This window comes from Choloepus didactylus, chromosome 17, assembly GCF_015220235.1.
Source record: "Choloepus didactylus isolate mChoDid1 chromosome 17, mChoDid1.pri, whole genome shotgun sequence".
Taxonomy (NCBI): domain Eukaryota; kingdom Metazoa; phylum Chordata; class Mammalia; order Pilosa; family Megalonychidae; genus Choloepus; species Choloepus didactylus.
This window is the reverse complement of record NC_051323.1, coordinates 54601105-54608445: the sequence shown is the minus strand read 5'-3', so window position 1 is coordinate 54608445 and position 7341 is coordinate 54601105.

Sequence of the window (7341 nt, the reverse complement as noted above, 5' to 3'; positions counted from 1 at the left end):
TGGCGCCTCGGTGCCCGAGGACGATGAGTTCCACCCGCACCCCGGACACCCACACTAACCCTCGTGCGCCCACCGCTCCGCGTTCCACCAGGCCGAACTAGCCCTGCGAGGCTGCGGCGGGCGGGTGACCCGCGAGGAAGCGGCCCGGGAGGGGGGGGGGTGGTCGCGTTCTGTCAGTCTCCAGCTCACTCCCCTCGGAGCTGCGGCCAAAACCCGGAGGGTGGATTTGGCACACCGGAGGCGCGGGGTACTCGCGGCTGAGCAAGTGGGCACGCGAAGAACAGCAGACGCGGCAGGTCTTCCCTGTTCAGGGGGAGGTTTTCCTCTCTTGCGGGGTCCCTAAGAGGAACTTGCCTAAATCTGGGGCCGGCGGGTGGCGGCCTCCCCTAGGGCGCGGTGAGGCGCAGGCTGCGCCGCGGCGGGTGCAGAGCGTCCATTCCGCCCGCGGCGGCACCTGCGCCCGCCTGTCACTCCGGCGGCTGCCTCGCCCCTCCGCCCCAGGGCTGAGCGTGAACTCGGTTAATTAATGTTCATTTTCTTAATCCGTCTCCATCTCTTCCTCTTCTGGTCTGATGCTTGGGGAATGAATAGGCGACGGGAAAGGGCGGCCTTTTCCGGCTGTGCGGTCCCAGCCTGCACAGTTGGCAGGAGCAGGGGGCTGGGTCCTAGGGAAGTTGAAGGCTCCGGGCCTGGCCTGGGCCCTGGGTCTCTAAGGTTGCACGGAAATCCTGGCAGAAAGCAGAGAATCTCCAGGGGCCATGAATCTCCAGAGCGGTCCCAGCTTGGGGTCTTCAAGCAATGCCCCAATGTTTGTCTGAAACCCTCCGTGTGTCTGAAACTCTAGAGGGTGCGCAATAAGCCGACGTTGTAAGCAACGGCTGACATGAGGGTGAAGTCAGAAGGTAACGGACACAACTGCTCTGGAAAGCAAAATACTTGGGTGGAGTGTTAAAAGCCTCAACGAAACTAATAGTTGGTGGGTCAAGTGGCCACGGCGGACGTGGGAAGTCAAGTTCGAAACTCTGCTGAAGGGATGTTAGAAGTGTTACAAGCAGAGAAGTCTGTGGAGATAAGAGACAGACCTTGTTTCCTTTCTCCAAGTGACAACTGCTCCGAAGTTTCCTTTGGCAGATACCTGGGTTTTACTCGAGATTCCTGAGAGTTTTACTGGGGTTTCGTTTTTTGAAATATGTTCCATTTGGCACAAATGCATATATTTATACATGAATTTATTGAACAATATTAAATGTTACTGGTCTACTTAGATAAAGGTATTTTATAAATATTTATGCATAGCTTTCCTTACATATGGTATTTTTATAAGTACAAATAGTGTGTATATATTTATAAAATATCATATGAAAAATTCCTTTTGCACACACAAAGACATTCCTAACACATGTGTCTTGTGTGTAAAATTTTTCTTTCATTTGCTCTGTTGTTAGCTGCTATTAAAAAAACACTTTTATTTCCACATGACAAAGTAAATAACTTCTTTTACATTTTGTGTAAATATAGAGTGGCAAGTTGTTTGAGGTACCAATTTTATTCCACAACCCCATTTTCACTTTTCTATGGCGTTCCCCATCTCTTCTCTCTCCCTCTCTGCCCTTTCTTTATGAGATGTCACTTCTGGGCTCTGAATGATTTATCCAGAACCTGTTCCAAGTGCCTGAAGGAACTGATTTGATCTTCCCTGGTATCTTAGACAGATCCATGCTATTTATAATTACTGAAGATCTACAGGGAGGAGAGAACACCCTTATATAGTAAATTATCCTTTCACATGAGTGCGTTCCTATGATGGCTTTTAGATTTGGTGGATTTAGATTTCAATACGTTTGGTAACTACATACATGAAGAGAGAAAAGCTTTGCGTCAGGAAGATTTTAGGGGTTCTAAGATTCTGCTCTAAATTGCAGAAAGATTTTTAGCCTTGGAAGACTGGTGGTAACTTTAGAAGCCTAATTGAAACTAAGAAAATGAGTATAGATGGGATATATTAATCTGGTTCAAGAATGCACTAATATCTGCAAAGCATCTGTCTGGTCCAACATTGGGCTACTTTTTCTCCTAGTCCCTTCAGTGGGAGAATACCCAAGTAGTGTCTGCACTGCCCTTGCTTTCCAAAAGCTTGCAGTCTGCTAAGAGAGACAGAAAACAATGTGCCAGTTTGTACAAGCAAGTGCTGACTAGAAATATTCTAGTCTCTTGCTACCAAGAATGGTCCCCGGACCAGCAGCTCCAGGCCTCACTCAAGAGCCACTGAATTATAAACTTCACTTTAATAAAATGCAGATGATCTGTGTTGCATATTTAACTTTTGCAAAACACGGGTCAAGAGCAGCTGTCCTCATCCTTTGTAAGTCACAGACTCATTTTTTAAGCTCATAGAATTGATTAACACTCTCCTTGGGAAGACACACACAGAATTATACACCAACTCTTTCACATGCAATGTCAGGGTTCCCTGAAGACCAGCATTCTATTGATAGCAAGTGCTAAATTACGGCCTCCAGGCACGTGGGAAGAGCAGCTCAGTGTGGGCTGAAGGAGGTAGGGGAGGATTCTTGCAGGAGGCAAAGCTTAAATTAAGCCTTGAAATATGGGGAAAATTGGATGGAGAGAGGAGTGAAGGAGGGAGCTCCAGGCAGGAGGAAGGCCTGGGTAAAAGGGCCCAGGAGGGAAAACAGCAAGTATCCATTTTTATATGTGGTGAGGTTTATGCTGAACCAGTTATTATGTGGGGAACTGGAATCAATGAGGAGAGTGCATTTTGATAGCAGGCTTTAAACCTCCAACAAATGAAACTGTGGACCTAGTGGTCAGTTGAATTCAGGGATACCAGGAGCCCCTTTCCATGGGGTTTCATGTAAGGCCTTGTCTCCTGTTATTTGCTGTCCCTTTCATTCACCCTGCTCTGGTCACAGGGGCCTTCCAGCTGCTCCAGAAGCTCCATGCACAATTCTTTCTTCCTGGAACATTCTTCCCCCAATAACCAAGTAGCTTCCCCCTCACTTCATTAAGATCTTTATTCAAATGAGACTTCATCAGAGAGGCTTTCGCTGGAAAATAGAAGTCCTGCCATATGCCTTTTCTCTACATGAAACAGAAGAATAATTTCTCCATGGTCCTTTTCATTACTTGACTTTACAGTCTATTTATTTGTAGACTCATTTATGGCCTTTCTCCCCTAATGTGTGGGAATTTATGGACATTTGCTGTTGTATCTCTTGAACCTAAAACAGGGATTAGTACATAGTAGATGCCCAATAAATATTTATTGAGTAAATGACCCACTGACTACAACCAGTAATGAATGTAAAAGCTGTGCTTACAAATTCCATAGCTATAGAAATAATGCTATATTTAACATTCCTAAAATATCATACTGCATGTATGCTGAGTGAATTTTCAGTCACTTCTCTTTAGTCTAACTGAACGAGAAATACTAAACACATGGAACAATTTAAGTTCTAAAATTCAAACATTTTAAAGTAATGCTTACAAAACATGTCTTTATAGTCCATGTATAATGCATAACTATTTTTCTTCTGGCAAAGCTGAAGCACACTTATGTGTACTCAGCTGGGGTTTTCCTCCAAAATGCCATATTCAGGCTGAATTCGTGTGTATGTTCTCAATTATTTCCCTATGTTAAATTGAAGGAAAAATGTAAGAGAAGCTGGAAGGTGAGAACATATTGGATGAGAATCTCCTTGTAGCTTGATGGTTCCCCTCCATGCTACCCAATTAAAATTTTGCCAGTCCTTGAAATACATTAACCTGTTCTAATGAATTTCATTGACTGACGGCCAAAGGCTATGGAATTTTCTAACCTGCGATTTCCTTGTAAATAAAGAAATTCAGTTCAGATCTTGGTTAGGAGAGTTTACTTTCACCTAGTCAAGTGCCGCAGGAAAAGTTCTACTCTGAGACCATTAGCATGCAGACTGCAGCCTGGTATGCAGTGCTGAGGGGGTGAGGCTGTCACTTTGAGCAACCACTAAATCCTAGGACTCTCTGGCATTCGTGTTAGCTCTTGAACTCAGGCCAGGACTAATTTTATTTCTGTATAAGGCCTTCAGTATTGGTTCATATTTGACCCTGATTGTTAAGTGGAACGTGGTGACTTAGGAATAATCTTACCTTATACTTAGATAGCCTTCCATGTTTTTAAAAATCCTTTTTGCGTTCATCTCATTGTATCCTCATTTTAGGTCATTTTGTCCAGGTTAGGTAGGTAAGGCACCTATGATTGATTCATACTTTGCCTTTTTCCAGAAGGGATTTGAGGTAACATACAAGGCTTTTTATGGCATGCTCTTCCTTGCAGATACCAGTCATCCTATATAAAATATCATTCTTAAGCTTCAGTGGCAGAGAGATTCCAAAAGGAGCCGAGAGGTCACTCTGGTGGGCACTCTTACGCACACTTTAGACAACCCTTTTTAGGTTCTAAAGAATTGGGGTAGCTGGTGGTGGATACCTGAAACTATCAAACTACAATCCAGAACCCATGAATCTCGAAGACAATTGTATAAAAATGTAGCTTATGAGGGGTGACAATGGGATTGGGAAAGCCATAAGGACCACACTCCACTTTGTCTAATTTATGGATGGATGAGTAGAAAAATAGGGGAAGGAAACAAACAAACAGACAAAGGTACCCAATGTTCTTTTTTACTTCAATTGCTCTTTTTCACTTTAATTATTATTCTTGTTATTTTTGTGTGTGTGCTAATGAAGGTGTCAGGGATTGATTTAGGTGATGAATGTACAACTATGTAATGGTACTGTGAACAATCGAATGTACGATTTGTTTTGTATGACTGCATGGTATGTGAATATATCTCAATAAAATGAAGATTAAAAAAAAAATCATTCTTCTTCATAGCTCTTATCACTACCCAGCATAATCTCCCTTTATTTATTGTCCTACCCCACCACCCCCTAGAATGTAAGCTCCCCGAGGGCAGAAACTGCCTATTTTATTCAGTGCAGCACCCTAGCACCTTGGTCAGTTGCTTGGCATATAGTAGGGACTTCATAAATATTTCTTGAATGAATGAATGAACAAATGAATGAATCCCAAGTGCCTGGCACATGATACGCATTTGTTGAATAAAAGTGTGATTTAATGACCGAACTAGAGAAAGGTGAGTTATTTGTTCAAGGTCACTTAGATAGTGATAACCTGCTTTATTTAGATTTCAGTCCCCACTAGTTCTTCCTCCCAGACTGTCTTTGTCTGTATACTTCATAGCAAATCCAGACTGATGTCAAATTTCTTTGTTCATCCAATTTAGTACCTGCCAAAATGAACTACATGGAGATATGACAGTGATTATAAGAAGATGAGCACAGGAAGTAAAATATTTCAGTTGATATCCTGATTCGTTGAGAAAGGAGGTTGAGAGAAAGAGAGAGAGAGAGAGGGAGGGAGAGAGATCTGTAATGGTGCACTCCATTTTTCCTGCTTCCATACCTGCATGGAAGGGCACATGCCCATAGGAGTCCTTGCATTTACATCACAAAAAACATTCCATATGGTTGTTTGTAAACCACATCTGACATAGCACCTCTTTTCCTAGGGCCCCAAGGTCGCTGGTGCTCAGGGTTGGGATCCTTGGCTGCAGCTCACCCTGCTGATGCCCAGGACTCTTGAGCACACCTCTCCCACCCAGCCTCATGGGTGCTCTGAGGCTTGACAGTCCAGTGGATTTTCACCTTGTTGTCAACCCTCTAGAAACAATAGCTGTGGTACTTTCCTCAGAAAGAATAACAGATAGGTAGGTGTATGACTTTGAGAATGCTTTCAGTTACCTGGCAACCGACTGAAGGGGTTGGAGCAGGAGGGGAAGGGAGCTATTTCATTCATTCAACAAATATTTATCGGGTGTCCACTTTGTGCCAAGGTAAGAGATGATGGGTCAATAATGCCGGCACTTAGGCTGACCTATATTTCCCTCTTCTTTCCAAAGCTGTTTAACTAACGGGGAAACTGTTTTCAAAGGCCTTCATCTTAGCCCTTCAGGGACATTTAGGTGCTTGCCGACTATTTTTTTTTCAGTGAACTTTCACAGACAAGGTGACTTGTCTAGTCATCAGAACATGTTCTGCAAATTAGGCACCCGCACGAAAGTCAGCCCTCGGGAACCCTGTGCTTTGCACCTTACACGGAAATGCCGGGACACTCATACAAATGGCACTGAAATGCTTCCTCAAAGGTGGTTGCTCCTTTGCACTCTGCATTGAGATCTCTGTTCTCAGCAGTGGTCTAGAAGTTCCTGTTTGATTTGTAAAGTTCTTTTTTTTAGCTCGTGTCTAATTGTAGTTCTCTCTGGAAACCAAAGACAAGAATTTTATAGATTCATTCTATCGTGGTGTAACTCTTAGGACTAGTCACATCAGTCTGCTCACTAGTGAAAATGACCAAACTTTCTTATTGCCATGCAGCTTGTATTTGTTGAACACCAGAGTGACAGGTACTCTAAAGGATACAAAAATTTTAAATTTGTGGAAAATATAGAACAGGCACTCAAGTAACTATAATATGAGGCAATATATGATAAATGTCATGAACTCAGTGATCATGTTTTCCAAATCCCAAATAAAAATACATGTTCTGATATATTAATTGATAATGGAACATTGTGTATTTAAATTGTAACAGTTTGGGATGTATGCTCCAGTAATACTGATATTTCACTACACATTTGTGGTTTTGAAGGTTTTTTTTTCCTTTTTAAATAGAATTGCAAGCAGAACCCCAATACACATAACAGGTGAAGGTGCAGCTGCTCCAGCTGAGCTGGAATGGGGAACCCTGCCCTTTTAATCCCCCACCCTCTCACCAAGTGGGTTCTTGGAACACCTTCCTGACCCTCTTGGGCTCCAAGAAACACAGTTGAAAAAAACATGGGGTGATCAGTGAATGGAACGACTGCTTCTGGCTGGGTGATCAGGATGGCCAGATAGAGGAGGCAGCGTTTGAAGTCAGCCTTAATAAAGGGTGATGATTGGACTTTCCACTGAAGAAGGCTGGGCGTGTGGTCAGAGTGTACCTGTTCATGGTACAGATCTTCACAACCCAGGAATGTGGTCTCTATTGAGGGTTTTTTAAAAAATTGTACTCCCCACCCCAACAAAGATTTAAGGATTTAACAAGAAGTGGGAAGAGGACATGCGTGTCAGTATTTTGCTTAAAGCTGATTTCTGTTTTTAACTCGTTATTCTCTAATTTAGGCCTTGGAAATTTAACTATTTCGTTAATAAAATTAATGAATTTCAAATCATCATAAAGAGCTGAAAAATCCTTTCTCTTGAAACACTGGAAAT